Source organism: Photinus pyralis, unplaced genomic scaffold (assembly GCF_008802855.1).
Source record: "Photinus pyralis isolate 1611_PpyrPB1 unplaced genomic scaffold, Ppyr1.3 Ppyr1.4_LG7, whole genome shotgun sequence".
Classification (NCBI taxonomy): Eukaryota; Metazoa; Arthropoda; class Insecta; order Coleoptera; family Lampyridae; genus Photinus; species Photinus pyralis.
In genome coordinates this window covers 12,885,090-12,903,141 of record NW_022170738.1, presented here as the reverse complement: position 1 = coordinate 12,903,141, position 18,052 = coordinate 12,885,090, and the positions used below count along the sequence as shown (strand labels likewise).

The 18,052-nt window shown below is 35.5% G+C and overlaps 1 long non-coding RNA gene across 1 annotated transcript in view; it reads left to right on the top strand.

Annotated features, from left to right (window-relative positions):
• The window catches only part of LOC116176532, an 83,582-nt gene that overhangs the window by 41,418 nt on the left and 24,112 nt on the right, over nucleotides 1-18,052 (top strand). Inside the window, exon 3 of the long non-coding RNA XR_004146463.1 lies at nucleotides 15,428-15,483. This is a non-coding gene — a long non-coding RNA (uncharacterized LOC116176532). The remainder of the gene's footprint in view (nucleotides 1-15,427; nucleotides 15,484-18,052) is intronic.

The following is an 18,052-nucleotide window of genomic DNA, read 5'->3' as shown; positions in this document are numbered from 1 at the left end:
CTCATGTTAGTCTTTGGTAAAACTTTCTTCCAGAACATGGATTTTGCGGAAAACTAAATTCTGCCGTTTCCACTAATTAACTAATTTTATGTACAGTATTTTCATGAATTTCTGCAACGTCCCTATAAACTAGACAGGCCATCGTTGTTTGACCCCTCGGTTCATGTTTTTAAATGGCCCTAAAGCAAGAAGTCAACCCAGCTTTTCTTTCCAAACCTGCGACTGAGCTGAGGTATTATTTAGCACATCAAATACAGTGTAATAGGACAGAGCCCCATCTTGCTGAAAATACAATATTTCTTCATCCAAGGATCCAGATCCAATGCCTATGTTAAATTCTGCTCTAAGAAACTCTGGGTAATAATTTCATGACCAGAAGTACCTGCACGAACATTGATCTTAGTTTTCATTGAAATAGCAAAGTAACTAGGAAAATTGATTGTGTATTTATAATGCGTTGAACAAAAGCAAAATTCAGAAATCAAACAAGGCTTTGATTGGTAAGAAACTCACGAGCTTAATCGAAATTAAAACAATAACCCCTTTCCGAAAAAGCTACCGATGCAATTTTCAGTAATGTACTCGTAGATCGGATAAGTAATTTCGTTTTAACTAACTTTGGGAGTTTTGCGCAATTTGGCAATAACAATGTAAAATTTGGCACGTAAAAACAGTAGCTACAAATTTGGGAATAATTAAGTTTTGTTACAATTAGATTTACGAGTTTAGATTGTATTCTATCAAGATGTAAAGTGAATTGCGTTTAATGAACCGTTAATTAACAAAACTGGTTAGATATGTGAGTTAATAAATTTTACGGAGAGCGAAACTAGGTCTACCTTCTATTTTGATATTGATGCGTGATAATTGGAATAATTAAGATTATAATTAAACACAGATAAATCATTTTGAGCAGGTAAGTAATTACAGTAGGTACTTTTATAACAGCATGTTCAAAATAGCATTTTCTGACCCGTGCAAAATGAGAGAAGGTAGACGAAGGGCTTCCGTCGCCGATGTTAACTACTTCATAAAATTGATCAATATTGTTCTTTGAAATTATGGATTCTACAGGGCACATTCTATAAGAAAATTTTTTTTCCCGGTAGATCTGAGACATTTTTTTCATCGGGGCTCAAAAAAAGGCAGTGTATATAACCTTCCTTTTTTACCAAAAATCGACTACACCAAAATTTCTCGGGAGAACACTTTTTCTTATTAATTTTGGGGCGTAGAATCCAAAACAATTTGTACTTTTTCGATTAGACTTCTCAATCAAAAGTTATAGTAGACTAGAGACCAATTTCGAAAGAAAATTCAAAGGGCTGTAACTTTTGAACTAGTAGCCCAATCTTCGAACTGTTTAAAATTATGGATTCTACAGGGCACATTCTATAAGAAAATTTTTTTTCCCGGTCGATCTGGGACAATTTTTTTTTCGGGGTTCAAAAAAAGGCAGTGTGTATCCTTCCTTTTTTACCAAAAATCGACTACACCAAAATTTCTCGCGAAAACACTTTTTCTTATTAATTTTGGGGAGTAGAATCCAAAACAATTCGTACTTTTTCGATTAGACTTCTCAATCAAAAGTTATAAACTAGAAATCAATTTCGAAAGAAAATTCAAAGGGCTGTAACTTTTGAACTAGTAGCCCAATCTTCGAACTGTTTGAAATTATGGATTCTACAGGGTGATCTGAGACAATTTTTTTTTCTGGGCTCAAAAAAAAGGCAGTGTATAACCTTCCTTTTTTTTTACCAAAAATCGACTACACCAAAATTTCTCGGGAAAACACTTTTTCTTATTAATTTTGGGGCGTAGAATCCAAAACAATTCGTACAATAGGAAAAAAAATAGGATTGCAATGTTATTCTTGAAATGAGAAAGAAGGCCATGGAGTAAACGGTGTTTACTCTCACCCTCTCACATACCTACAAAGCGAATATCTAGTACCGATTACCGAAATGAATGTGTAAGGGTAATGTATATTTTGGAGGTATTGACTTTTCGCTTTGTAATACTATAATTAATTTAATAATTTTTACTGGAAAAATGGAAGATTTGTTACAAATTTTTTCTTAGCGTCTCATCATGTGAATCTCGATTATCTTATGAGACAGGATTGTTAGGTTGCACGGTTCGCCGCGTCTTCATGAGTGACCTTTGCTGCTAAATGTCCTAGTTCATTTCCGGTTATTTCTACACGTAAAAGAACTCACATGAGTACAACATTTTTAGAACCATCTGTGTATATCACGACAAAGTTGCTCTATTTACTGTTGATTTGCTCATGGAATCACTGTTGATATTCACAATTTGATTTGTTCAGGCAAAAGTAGAGCTTTTTTTGTAAACATTTGGTTATTTCCTCATAGCGTTTGAACTAGTCGTCTGGTGTTGAAAATGCTTGCCGTTTTCTTGAAGGCGAATCTTCGAGGCCGAGTTCTTCTGAATGTGAATACTTCTTGAATCAGAGTTCTTAGTGTGCGAGCATTTCGGCGGAAACGAATGCGAATCTTCTGAAGGACGTCGTATAATTACCTAGACAATTTCTTGGGGGCGAACTGAAAATTTTGTCACATAAATTGAAGAAAATTTTAGAAATGTGAGTCAATAATCCGGGAAGAATTGTTCTGAGAGCCAAAGGCTTTCGTGGAGATATTTTCTAAAGACGATTTCTGTCATAGAAACAGAATGGGGTGCGTTACCTATTTTTGTTATTTAGAGTTTAAACTGAGGTGATATTATCATCCCGTCAAACAGGAGCGTTTTCGCAGGAACGGTAAAAACGCATAGTGTGCCACCACACTACGGGAGCTCTCGAAATGGAGTAGGTAGCAATTATTCTAATGCGAGTTTTTGACGGACAATTGTTTGGAAGTCGAGCTTTTCTAAATGTGAATATAATTGCTTAGTTAAGTTAGGTTGGTGGCTTAATTAGTTTCTATTCAGTGGGCGAATTTTGCCGAGAAGTTTCTGAGGGGGGACCTTATAGGGCATTTTTGCCTGGAGGCCATTTTTCTTAGGGCCGAATTGTCGGAAACTAATGCATTAGGTCAAATTTTGTTAAATAAGCACCAGGCTATAAAGTAGGGCGTTGGGGGCGAACATTTCGTGGCCGAAAATTCCGGGGACAACTATTCCCGACAAAATCTATAGGGAGCGAAGTTTCAGATGGCAAATTTTCACAGAAACAGAAGAGAGCTCTCGAAATTGGGTATAGGCAATTATTCCAATTGCTGCGAGTTTTCATAAAGGCAATTGTTTGGGAGTCGAGAATATGTGTGGGTCAGCATTCCGGTTTAGTCGAATTTTCGTGGAGTCACGAATCTTTCGCGAGAATAAACCTGATGGGGTCGTTTTTCCTTTAAGATAATTTTTCTTCTGCGCGAATTTTCAGAAGCTAATGCAGGGTGGCAATTTCAAAAAACGAAATGGCCGCCGCTTTGTTGTACATGGTACTGGTTCTTCATATTTATCTCGTAAAATACAATATTTATGACAAAGTTCGACTTTGAAATATAAATGTAACTTAGAGCTTCAAATATCGAAAATCGCACTTTTATTACTTTGTGCATGTAATCATAGCTTGGCATGAAAACTGTTGGATCGACCAATCATCACGGCCTTCTAGTACTGCCAAAAAACGTCAGGATCACAATGATTATTGAATGGACTGATTTGCACAGAAATGTACAGATATGAAGTCGATCCAGAACGGTGTGATAACAAAGGATACAGAACACGTAGATTAAGGCAATGAATTAGAAATAGAGAATATAAAAACATAAATTCTTCATTTAAAACCAGACTTTATATACAGTGTGGGTCTTTGAAATCTTACAATGGCTGTTATCTTTTTTTATTCAAGAGAGATATCAAAAAAACAAAAAATATCGTTTCCAGGGGGGAATTCAAATGAGTTATTTTATAAACTACCTCCATTACCCATTTAAGCACAACCCATACTGACGTAAAAATCTTAAATCTTTGGAAAGATTATTAAACATGCCATCGGCCATAAAAGTAAGTAAAATTCAAAACCCAATCTCTAATTCAAGAAAACGTTTATTTCAACGTAAACAAATTAACAGTAGAAAATTACAATAAATGTTCAAAATGACTAGTGAGAGCTTTCCAGAGTATCACAAGAAGGATATCTTAACTTACGTCAGTATGGGTTGTGCTTAGGGGGTGCTCGGGGTAGTTTAAAAAATAAAATCATTTGAATTCCCTCTGGGTTTTAAAGAAACTGTGTTTTTTATATCTCTTTTTAATAAAAAAAATATAGGCATTGTAAGTTTTAAGAAGTCCACACTGTATTAAAGGTCAACCGTACCATAAGAACATTTTTTGGGTGAAATTTAATACCGAACACTTCTTGTGAGGTGTCACTTTGTCATAAATTGTATTTTACGAGATAAATTTGAAGAACCAGTGCCATAGTTGTTTGAGTGTTGTGGAATATTTACTAACGCAGAAAACATTCATATGTTCTTTGTAACGGGAATGATAAAAGAGCCCTTTTGGAGGTTTGGACAGTTTTTGGGCTGTAACTTTTTGAGCGGAAGGACAAAATTATAAACGACCTCCAGGATCGTTAAACAATGATTTTTTACTCTCTTTTAGTAATAAACGCAGAAAGGAATAAAAATGAGCACCTTAGAAACTTTCTTAGAAATCTTTGTAGAAATATCTTGGAGACCTTAGGATTTTTATGAAATCTAAGAACATTCCTAGGAATATCCTTTTGGACATACCTATTCTTAATTACTATAAAAGTTTATTGAAATGTTATTAAAACAACCTTCTATAAAAAGCTCGTTTTTAAAATATTGCCTGAGGCTTTCCTATTTTTAGATATGACTATGTTTCAAAATCGTTATCCCTAGCTCGTTCCATACTCAAATGTAGGATAAGACATTAATAGCACGGTTAAACACCAATTTTTTATGCCATACAAACGATGTAGATAAAAATTTATTTTTTAACTCCGTGCACTAAATCAACGTGTTTTGTCATTCATTTAAGTAACTAAAGGGTCACTTTTTCTCTCGGGGGGAGAAAAACGCCACGCGGGACAAAAAGTGACAGTACACATTGAAATGTCAACCACAATTTAATGATTTATGATTACCTTTATACGTACATTTAGTTTCATGCACCAAATGTTATACTTATTATACCGTTTTCCATACAATGGAGGCAGTAGTTTCCTCATAGCTTGTTTTTCAGTCTACACCGTCGTTTTGAACGAGAATACTGACATTTACTATTTATACGGTCATAATTTGACATGACGAGGTATATTGATTCTACAATCAAACAAATTTTCTTATTTCAAATTTGAAGTTTATCACTTATAATTGCACAAGAGGTTTGTATTTTACCGAGTAAATTTGGGTTGTTAAGGTAATGAAAATCTGTTGCCTAGCAATTAGACGAGAAAAACTGTCAACTAATAAAAATGCGACACCGCAGGTGGAGCATTTTTAGGTTGACAGTTTTTCGAGTTCAATTGCTAAACGGAAACAGATTTGAGTTGCAACAACCCAAATTTACTCGGTTTAAATACAAACCTCGAGTGTAATTCGGCAGGACAATTTAACGAACAAGAAATTCACCAAACTAATCAATTATTGACAGACGTCAAACTAGTCATATGGGAAAGGATAATGCGATAATTCTTTCGAAAATGAATAGTGAAAAAACCACTAGTGCATTTGTCGCTGGAAAACTTGCAGGTAACTTTTGCCGCTGTCAAAGTGACAATTTCACTGCGGCTTATGCGATTTTTTATACATGAGTTGAATTGTCATTGAAATTGCTGTAATCTGATTACAGGAGTACAAAAATAGCGTATATACCACAGGACTAAAGTGGGTCTTAATCCCTCAGGTGCTTATTGCCCTCAACTATAACGTTTCGGGCACCCTCGGGATTCAAAGACACACTTTAGTTCCTTGGTATATACTATGCTATTTTAGCATTTTATTGCTTGCTCCACAATCGCGATTCGATCACGATTCTAGGAATGGTGGTACTTCATTACAATGAATTGTCTTAGAAACATCTTTCCAACTACTTACAAGCAAATGTGTTTGGAAAGATGAAAGTGGCCCTTTTCCCAGGAAAAGACAGAATCTTTCTAAAAAATTTTTTGGGAAATTGAGAAACGTAGCAACTTAATCGTATACACAACAGTCTCGATTATATTGATATTGGAAGCGTCATTAATTGCTTAAGATTTGAGAGCACACTGTATTTTACGGAGATGATTAACAACCAGACATTTGGAAGGATGGAGCACAACTCTTCTTTTATTTAATCTTTAATAGTTTTATTTTTGGTGCGGTATTGCACATAAAATGCGGTGTCTAAACGACCTTCTTGTCGTCTTGCATAAAATTAATAATAGAGGTAATGGAAGGCAAATATTTTCCCGTAATAAGTAATGATAGGTGATACGTCAAGCAAAACGGTAAACAGCATACGAGTGTATACATAAGTTATTAACTTGAATGTAACTGCCTTATCGATTTTCGAATTCAAACTTTGCAAACTGTAAAATGAAACTGCACAAACGGCGAGAGAGGGAGTTTTAGTTTGTCCTTTTTTATCTTCGCTCGTTTCAATTAATTAATCAGTAAACCATTGTATTGGTTACAATTTATTACCGTATTTTACGATTTATTCTAAAACTGCATCGAGCTTTTTCTTTTTGCTAGAATTTGCTTACTCTCCGGGCAGCACCAAGACCGCCGCCGCAGTCTGTTCAATTGTTAGCCCCCAATGAAATTAAAATACGTCTGCATTCCTAGATAGATTACCTTTCATTATTATTCGAGAGAGTGCAATTCTAAACACTCCGTTTTAGAATTAATTCGTAATAACTCCGAAATTGATTGCAGTAATCTTTATCTCGATAGTTTAATTAAGCCTTCAGACATTATTGTATCGGGTTTTGGGGTGATACAAATTAAAGCTCGTTCTATTTACCCAAATCTATTGTTCCTATTTGAGCACTTTGGGTATTAATCGTTTGCAGGTATGCTGCACCTGATAATTGAATATTGATCTTTTAATAAAAGTTGTACTACTTCGATCATACCTCGCTACAGATGCAGGGTTTTAAACAAACTTCCCCAAAAAGACGCTCTTATAACTCCAGACAATCTTCAGGGCGCTGACTAAAAGAAGAATAGGCAAAATAATCTTATATCAACGTATGAGATTTTGTATAAGTATTTATGATAGTACTTCTCAAACAAGGTTTCAAAGTGTTCACCTATTATTGATCCATTACGTCGCTTACTTGACAACCAACGATAGCTAGCTTTACTAAGCTCTTCAGAATAAGTTTCCATGCTTTTTAGCCCATTTTCCAACTCATGTGTTTCTAGTAAAGCCAAACATATCGCATATTGTAAAAATTAGATGCATGCGCAATGCCAACTTTCTTATTTATGTATGACCTTTTAGGAAGTACTGATTGTCTCAGACTTCACATCCTTAATAGGCCATAATTCATTATTACGCTAGTGAACTCATCATGATTTAAACTCGTACCTTTGAGTCAGCTTATTTTGGGAAAGATGTGAGAATGATTAACGACCCTATCCGCAATTTGATTCTTGTGGAGGGATTTGATTAACAACAACAAAATTGCAAATGAGGCAAATACCGGGAATAGTATTTTTATATTTACGAAAGTTCAAAGTTTGTAAAGCAAGTTAGTGTTGTTATTTTGTGGATATATAACTTTTCGCAAATCGCAATCTTTGCGTTAAAAGTTTTGCGAAATTTGCCCCCTAGTTATAGAATGGTCACAATGAAAACGTATCAAAAATCAGAGAAGAAATCCAGGTTTCGAGTAGAGCAGTGAAATTTTGACAACATCCAATAAATTCATCGTATTTGAGGGATGTTGTACCTCCATTAGGAAGCGTTTTCGTGATTTTATAGGGACTTTTTGTTCCTTAAAAGTATTTTCCATTGACGCCGCGAAAGAGACATTTGAACAACATGTTCATAATTTATTTTGCAAAAACGTGTAGTTTACGTGACAAATTTATTTAGTAATTGCATGACAATGAAAAATATTTTTGAATGTCTACACGTGCCTTGATAAGCAAATGTCAGTAAATAGACTTAATGCGTTTAAGTAAAAAATACGATTATGTTATTTGCATTTCTTATCAGAAACTCTCAGTTTTAAAATCTAGTGTACATATTTCTTTGTCAAAATAAAGATGTAGTAGCCCAATTAATGATTAAATGAACTAATCGCATATAATCCGCCTTTTTCTTAAATAAATTTTGAACGAGATATCCAAATGTATTTTTTATAGTGCCACTTTTGTGCCACAAACGGAATGTTGCAGAACGTTTTAAGTATCAGAAAAACACAATATCTGTAGATTCAGATAATTTTCTCGTCCATACTATATATCGAAGAGGTTTTGAGTATTTTTTGATATCTCTAACAGCCAAAAAATATGGCCCATTGAAAAATTTAAAGTACCACTCTCTCTACACCAATTCCTGAAGGAATCACTACTGAATAGGAAAAATAATGAAGTGTAAATACACTTTTCTCGCGTTTTTTGAATACAAACACTGAAATTCGTTAAAAATTAGTGCAAAATTCCAACTTTCCTAAAGTCAAACTATATGTTATATACGGGGTGTTTCACGTGAAAAAGTAAATAATTTAGAAGCTGGTGGAGTGGATCATTTAAAATTAAAAAAAGTTAATATAAATGGCTACTTAGATATAGCAGTTTGTATGTGAGGTGTCAAAAAAGGAAAATGGTTTATTTAAAGGATGACATACGAATAATCGAGGTGGTTAGTTAAAAAATCCCCCACCACTTTCGAATTCTCTTGACAATGCTACGTGTAGTGAATCTCACTTGTTGTAGATCGTCTTTATCATCGCTATTCAGCTGCCTTTGCAGTTTGATGTATGTATTGTTATTAGACAGAAAGAAAAACAGTTGTTCGTTGATAATGACAGCTTTATTGCTGAAATACCGTTTATTAAAATGTTGTGGTTTCTTGGTGTTCTTGTTTCTGTTTTGTACGAAAAATATTCGTTCTTTACAGATACAGCGCATAAATACATTAGTATTAGCTTTCTATTTCTTGGATACGGTATTTGGTAATATTGTTTCTTTCTTGACTGAGACATAATTGGTAATAAAATAGATAGAATGCCTGCTACTATGTTGTCATCCCCAAAGCTTTCCACTGTCAGCTGTTTTGGTTTGTTCTTTGCTTGATATAATTCCTCCATATATTCTCTCCAGCTTCCCAATACTGCGTTTTCTTCTGTCGCCAACTTGCCATCCTTAAAACTGTTTCTATTCCTGTCATAGTTTTACTTTTTTCCCCCTATCTAGCGAGTTTGGCTTCACTTTATTATATACCAAATCATGTCTACCTAATTTCTCCAGTTCAATTCGAATTTACTACATTCTTTTTCTTAGTTTTCTTTTTTTTGTACTTTTGCCTGCTCTCAAAAGTCTAACTTTCTTTATCTTATTTATCATTTTTGTTGTTCTCTAAGGTTTCTTTGTTCTTATAGTCCGTTGCCAGTTTTTATTACACCTTCCTTTATCCGCTTCCAATGTTTCTCCACAGTTTCTTCCGTGCATGTGTTCCAATATATACTTGTTTTAAATGTTTGCAACTTTGCAACTTGGAAAGTATCAGTTTTATGTAAAAAAGTATAAAACCATGTTTGTAGTAATTTTTGTTAGGTTTACGTTTTATTGCAAGAACTTTTCGTTAGAAGTGACAGTTACTGATATACAAGCGAAGAATGATCCCTCTCCCTAGCTCACCCCCACCCAAAAGGACTTTCTATTTTCTTGAAAGATGGACACTAAGGAACAACTGTGCCAAGTTTTAAAACTACGGGATTTTTTTACTTTATTTATGTAATTTTACTTAATCCGGCGAATTAACCATTTTTTATGCAAAAAAAAGAAAATTGTTAATGGAGCTTTGTCAAGTGGGTATGTTAAAATGACCTATAACGAATACAAAACAATAAATACGTGAGCAGGGGAGTGGAGCTAAGTTTTTGGGGAGGGTGAAAATCGTATGACGGCAATTTCCGACAAAGGTTGTGATTATTGTTCATTTGCATATAAATGATTTTTTTTAACGAGATTTTGTTGAAATATACTATTTTATTATTCAAATAACTACACATTTTTTCAACATTTCCGGTTTCCGAAATATTGGTTTTTTGCGGCAAAAAAATTGTCCTTCAGAGATTTATCGTAGGGAGTTCTATTTGGTGTCATTTTCTTCGTTTTTATATCTATTTTTTGGTGGAATAAATTATAGTCCCTATTGAAGAAGCTCAAAAAAACGAAAAAACTCCAAAAAAGACTTCTAGTCCATACGCTAGGTAACATCCTGTATTTTTGAGAGGTCCACGAGTTATTGTTGTGGCATTATGTTTTCTGAGACGTACATATTTAGTATCATTTGGTTACCAAGCCCAAAAATGGCCATATGGTTTTTATACAGGGTGATCATGTATTAAAACTAAAAATATGATATTCGCATACAAATTTTTATTTATCTACTCAAGGTGTGAGTTTATATGCGTTGTCCTTGTGAAATAGAAATTACAGTATCATTGAAAAATAGTAATGTTTTTGGTATTATACGGAGTGGTCCAAGTTATCAGTATATAACATAACAAAGTCAAATGTAGTTGCCTCCGACAAGGTGGAGTCAACATTGGAAAATAGAATACTGATCTGCTACACAAAAATGCTTCGATCTCACACGAGGACTTCGATAATTTTTTAATTTGAAATGAAGAATTAATTCATTAGGTTTCATAATTGTTCGTATGAACAATTTGGTATCACTTTAGGTACGGAAAAATCAAATTATTTTATTCTGGACAATTTTCCAAATTTTACCAAATGGAATAAAAAGAATAACATATCAATCTAATCTTGTTTTTTTCGTCAATTGTAGAACTGAATCTCCATCATACTCAAATTGTTGCTCCTCTTCAAGCTCCTCTTCGTCATCACTGAATTCTTCACGTAATTGATCTTTTGTATCATTTCACAAAAAGTGTTTTCAGATTTATTTTTACCTGATATACCTGCAGAATTTTAAATTTCCCACTACTAATAGTTTCACATCAATTGAGAGATGGCGCTGAAAAGCTTCCCAAACTTTGCATTGCAGAGTAGTTTCTATCCCACGTGTTTTGTGGTAAGCATCTCCAACAGTACAAATATCCATGTACCTACCTGAAATGGGTGCGAGCGTGGGGCTTGCTTCGAATGGGACTAACACACTTCAAAATTTAAACAAATTATCAACATTTACCAAAAAATTCAATGTTATTGAAGTTTTTTCATTTTTTGAACTTCTCGGATTAGCATGTTATTTTTTTGTCGTTGCGCATAACTTCTCAGTGTACTAATCCTTATGACATATAATTCCATATTATTTCCTTTTAGTTTTACCCTTGGTTTTACCTGTCTGATTTTGTTATGTTATATACTGATAATTTGGACTAACCTGTATAATATCAATAATATTACTATTTTTCAATGATATTGTAAATTTTATTTCGCAATTTCATCAAAAAGTATATATAAAAACGAAGAAAATGACACCAAATAGAATTGCCTGTAATAAATCTCTGAAGGACAATTTTCATTATTGAAAGAAAAAGATTTTTCCCGATTAATACACTCCATTAATATTCCACCAATCAGCTCTGTGATTGTTTCAAATTTTAACCAACGGTTTTTTAAGTAGTTAAAAGCTAGAGAGATTTTTATCAGCCGTAAAAATGCTTGTAGGAATGCGTAAAATATAGTGGTTGTGAGATTACTGTCTTGTATTAATCTGCCTAAAATACACTCGATCTTGGTTTTAAATCAGGATAATTTTATTTTTAATTCACTCAAATTTTGTTGCCTACTGGAAAAAAATTCTTGATCAAAAGCCTTCGGTGTCGCATTTTTATTAGTTGACAGATTTTCTCGTCTAATTGCTAGGCAACAGATTTTCATTACCTACAACCCAAAATGTACTCGATAAAGTACAAATAGTCCAGTAACTTTGTTCCTAAAAATGGGGGGTACCAAGCGTCAAATCCGGTAGTTCTGATTTTTTGTGGGATTGCTTATGTTGTTAACCCAATGTATAATTCAGTTTTATTTAACCTGAAGGACCAGTTTGTCGAAAAATAATCGTCAAAATCTGAAAAGAAAACGAAAATTCCTGGGTTTTTAGTATACTTGACTATGTTGCGTTCGCCGCTCGAGGTCGAAAACTTGAATTATACATTGGGTTAACAACATAAGCAATCCCACAAAAAATCAGAACTACCGGATTTGACGCATGGTCTGATGTATATAGTTACTGGACTACACATTCTATAAGAAAATTTTTTTTCCGGGTCGATCTGAGACAATTTTTTTTTCGGGGCTCAAAAAAAGGCAGTGTATAACCTTCCTTTTTTACCAAAAATCGAATGCACCAAAATTTCTCGGGAAAACACTTTTTCTTATTAATTTTGGTGCGTAGAATCCAAAACAATTCGTACTTTTCGATCAGACTTCTCAATCAAAAGTTATAGACTAGAAACCAATTTCGAAAGAAAATTCAAAAGGCTGTAACTTTTGAACTAGTAGCCCAATCTTGGAACTTTTGAACTAGTAGCCCAATCTTGAAATGTTTGAAATTATGGATTCTACAGGCCACATTCTATAAGAAAATTTTTTTTCCGGGTCGATCTGAGACAATTTTTTTTTCGGGGGCCTCAAAAAAAGGCAGTGTATAACCTTCCTTTTTTACCAAAAATCGACTGCACCAAAATTTCTCGGGAAAACACTTTTTCTTATTAATTTTGGTGCGTAGAATCCAAAACAATTCGTACTTTTTCGATGGGACTTCTCAATCAAAAGTTATAGACTAGAAACCAATTTCGAAAGAAAATTCAAAGGGCTGTAACTTTTGAACTAGTAGCCCAATCTTGGAACTGTTTGAAATTATGGATTCTACAGGCCACATTCTATAAGAAAATTTTTTTTCCGGGTCGATCTGTTTCCGGGTCGATCTGAGAATTTTTTTTGGGGGCTCAAAAAAAGGCAGTGTATAACCTTCCTTTTTTACCAAAAATCGACCCTCTTGTGCAATTATAAGTGAAAAAATTTGTTTGAATCATAAAATAGTATATTTCAACCAAGTCTCGTTAAAAGAAAATCATTTTTGTGGAAATGAACAATAAAAAACGATAATCACGGTTTTCCAGGATGTTTTCGGATATTTTGAGATGTGAGAAAGTGACTAGAAAGAAAGTTGTCAGGATCTACTTTTCCATTGGACACTTTTGTCTCTGATCTTAACTTTTGTCGTCAATGGCTGTCCTGTCATACGATTTTCATTCCTGTTCACCCTTCCCAAAAACTTAGACCCATTCCTTTGCTCACGTATTTATTTATTTGTATGGAAAATTTTAACATATCGACTTGGCAAAGTTCCATCAACAATTTTCTTTTGTAAAAAGTATAATTTTCCTGGACTAACAGGACTATTAAATTTGTAGGGTTTCAGCTAGAACCTGCAGCCAATACCAATGTTTGTGAAACTCAAATCTAGATAACTTTTTCGATTTTTATAACGTACACGGTCCGAATTACCGAACTCTTCATCGTTGTTATTTATCTACAATTATTAATTTATTTGTATTTTCAGCGCAGAAATACATTTTCTTGTTTCTTGTTCAATGAATCTAATGAATCTACTTATTTACACCAACTGCATGCCTGTACCTACCTCTAGGCAATGCGATGACTTTCTCGGTTTCGAATCATCATCGATGTATTCGGTGCAACGCCAAATTGGAGGCGTATGACAGGGTTGTTTGGTTTAATTATAAATCCGTGAGTCGGCACTTATAGCTACTGTGTATGATGCTTTTCGCACAGAATGATGATTCAACACTCTTTTCGAGAGGCTGATCATCAAGCTACTTTCCCGAAGCCCAAGAATATATCTGGGTATCTGCCAGCGGATTTATCACATACCTACCCCTGCAAATCATCTCAGATACTTGGCTACACGTTCTGTCGATGTTGTTGGCTTAACCCCCTCTGTGTACAATTGTGTTGAATATTCCTATTTGTAGTAAATTTGTGGACAATAACAAATTCTCGCGCCTCTCTCGTAGGACGCCCGAAGGGGTTATCGGTGGTCCAAATTAAGTCAAACTTGTTGAATGTTTCTTACTAGTTATACTCTGGAAGTAACTGATGTTGAAAAGTCTGCGAATGGCTTCATATGTGTAAACTAGCTTCTTTTACAATAAGGAGTTCTCCTTAGGGAAGACCATCATCGCGTGGAAGTAGACTTTAGTTTTGTAAAGTTCACTTTTTATACGTTACCTAATCGATGAATTTCAATTTTCATTCAGTGGACGCTAGTTGAAAGGGGGGAGTGCGTCGCGTCCCAACCCCCACAAGACAACTTTGGCGCGGTTAACCCTTCGAATTAAAACGTTTGTTTTCGGCTCGTATACAATTATTAACAACAATAACTCAATTTATAATCGCGCACGTAATGCATACATAGTTAAGAGTTTTTCTCCCTCCTTTTTTCTTTAAAGGAAGGATTTATTATGCGACTTCCTGAAGGTTGTTTATGAACGGCCCTACCTGTTCCTTCCTGAAGTTGGGTAATAAGAGCTCGCGTGCAACGTGCGAGTTAGAGACATTCACAGTTCCCGTTGAAATGAAATTTGAAATCTAAATCTCATTCTCTCAGCCCGCTGCAAAATCCATTTCGTTTTAACTTGACGTTCAAATTGAATGTTTTGTAGTGCGACGGGGGAGGAGGAGGGGGATTGTAAGGGTGTGCAGATCGCGAGGTCCGAGGGGGAAAAGTGCTCTTGATAAGCGTGATTTAGCAGCCCCGGGGATATTGATTTTACGTCCCTCAACCCCTAACCCGCTCTCAGTTTTATATGTCTGTTTTCTTACTGTAATAGCTCGGTATGTTGCGCGCGCCATGTCGAAATGAGGAGAAAACACCGAGGGGGGTGCGACGGGAAAGATGGTTTTCATTGGTGTTGTGTTTCCGCGGCGGGTGGGGATCCTGTAGGCAAATGCAGCCATTATTCTGGATCTCACGGTGCCAATTGCTAACTAAAGGCGCCGTTAAGGCTTCCTGATGCACCGACTACTAAAAGTCCCGTTTCATGTTTAGACATTGTTAATGACGCATCCCATGGCGAAGATTGCCAACAGCAGTCACGCACCTTGTAAATTTTAGGCACGCGCCTCTTTCATTCAAGCACTTGTTATTAAATTGACACTTTGTTTTATGATAGAGATTACAAGAATTACTTTTAATACCGAATCTTCTTTTACAGCTCGCTTATTGCCCACAACCTCGACGTCCAACGGCTTTTAACTTCTTTTACTACTGGTAAGTAATTTCGAAAATTTTATTGCATCATTCAACGCTCGTGCAGTCAGTCAACAATATAAAAACTTTATTATCACCGACCATCTGTTCAGTCAGAGGCGCTAGCCAGTCGAAGGGGTAGGGGGTGGAAAAGAGTAATCGCGATCTGCATAACGACATAAAAATCCTGTCATCCCTAAATGGAAATTCCCGACAGGTTATAGACTTAGGATATTAGTCGGTGTTAATTGTCGCCGCAATGAATGGAGATGTCCCGTGGCGTGTCGGCGCTCGGTAAGCGTAAGCGTGAGCGTGACGTCCCGGCTGGCATGGCACGGAAACGCCGTGGGATCAGAGCCGGAAATGGGCAGACATCGGTTAGATTGGGTACGCCACGCGCCCGCCGCTACGTGTTGATACACTTGTTCTTCGACGGGACCTACACTTCTGCCTCCCCCATCCTTACAACATCCAGTCTGCCTGTCTTACTGACTGATCCCTCACGCCTTGTTTACTAGCTTCACTTTTATCGGAAAAAGCTTTATTCGCTTCTCGTTGAATTTCTCTAAAGGACTCTTGTGTGTAAGATGGTAATCGGAACAGATTTTCTTTCACTGTCCATTTGATCTTTTTCCCCCCATTTTGGCCTACTCAAATTTCAATAAAACGCATTATTTTTGTAAGTGACTCGAAACTTTTTCTTTTTTACCTTTGTCCCTCGAATTTTTCTCTTAATAATTTGTTACACTCCGCCGATTCCTAAGCTCCCTCCCGGCGTGAGCTTTTATTGTATTTTCGATTCAATCGAATGAAAATTTGCGAATGCCAATCAATTATACGAGACCTATTTTACTATTTATTCCATTATGAAGGTAATACAAAGTATGTAAAATGAAAGACGGCGTTAATCCAGACGGAATGAGACGTCGTTATTTCTGCGGGATTGAATTTTAATTTCAGCTTTGGTTAACGTTATGTAGCGGTGGGTCAGCGCTCTGTAGTGAAATATGAACTGAAACGTTTTAGGGTGGCGTTATGAACGTCTTCAGTTGACAATCCCTTGTTTTACTTTATGCTAATTATTCAATTAAGGGGATTCAAAAAATAATTGAATGAAGTACGTGACGGATTCAGCAAAAAATTCAGCCAATCGCTATCTCAGTGTAAGTTTAACTATTGGTATGCAATCTATCCACAGTCGTATTGTTGACAGCGTGTACCTACTTGACTTTAATCTTTTTGGATTAGTTCCTTCTGCCTTTTTGTTTTAAAACTCATATTTCTCCATACCTAAGGTTGAAAACTCACCGTGCTCCTGCTATTCAACACAGAAGCTCATCGGTCCATCTTTTTTTCCTCAAAGTCACATAGGGTTATGAACCATTGGATAATTTAATAACGAAGCGATATAATCTCGGCTTCTTCTACCGTGGGTCTTTATGACTGTTGCTTACCCAATAAAGTGGTCATTTTTTGTATTAGTGTTGTCGATATTCAATTTGTCCATGCCATAAAAACACATCTTGATTATTGGTAAAACAATGAGTGTAACAGATAACGTCCTGCCTTTGCATAATCCAGAATGTAAATGTGTTAAAGTACTTTTCAGACTAGCAAGAATATATTAGAGCACATTTTCCAGAAAAACCAGAATTAGATTCCTCGCAGCAGTGACAGCTACACATTTTCTTGCGTAAGAGGGCAATAACTTCTTACTACCGAAAGTAGATGGTTTCACTATAATTTATTTCAATAACCACACATTCAAAATACACGTGATTTCGTAACAAAAAAATATATCTTACGACTAATACATTCGAACCTATTTACATGAAAATTCCTACTGACTAAAATCAATCACAGCTTAAATGGAAATTAAAAATCAATCCTTGGTAATGGGTTGCTAAAGCCTCGCTTGAGTTTCAAGTCGGTTTTAAACTGTTGCACCAGTCACAAACATTTCCCAATCTCGCCTTGTGTAAGGCGCCGAAATTCACGACTTAAGAGCCCCTTAGACTTGCATTTTTTCTTCAGTTGGCACGATCGGGCAAAGAAATCGGAAGTGTATGGGTAAAATCAGACGTACTTGCACGTTGTGTAAAATATCAAGGGATTTGGATTTTCGTCCGACTTCTTGCCTTCCGATCGAACAAACACGAGGGGTGTGTCGTGCATTTTCAGTGTTGTTGAATGGTCGATCTATGCCCATCTCGTCACATTTTTAATGCACAACCATTTGCCATGTAGGAATACCAAGGGACACACTCTTTTGGCTAAGAGGTCTATCCTGGCATTTTTTTATTTGACAATACAGATTGCGACCTTGAATTTATGTAGGAGGGCGAGACGGGGGTTCAATACAGAGGAGTTTCCACACTCACACCTAAATGTTTAACCAAATCATTGATTGTAGTTTTAACAGAAGACAATTTTAAAATAAAAGTTGATTGGTACGTTCTTAAAGGATTTAACCTGAGGAACAACGAAGAGGAACTTACTAAAATTGGGTTAGATATAAAGGAAGTCACTTTTGTTTTAAAGAGTTTGTTCAGCAGTTAGGTAAAGAACATCTCCAAAGTCAAGGGTTCAT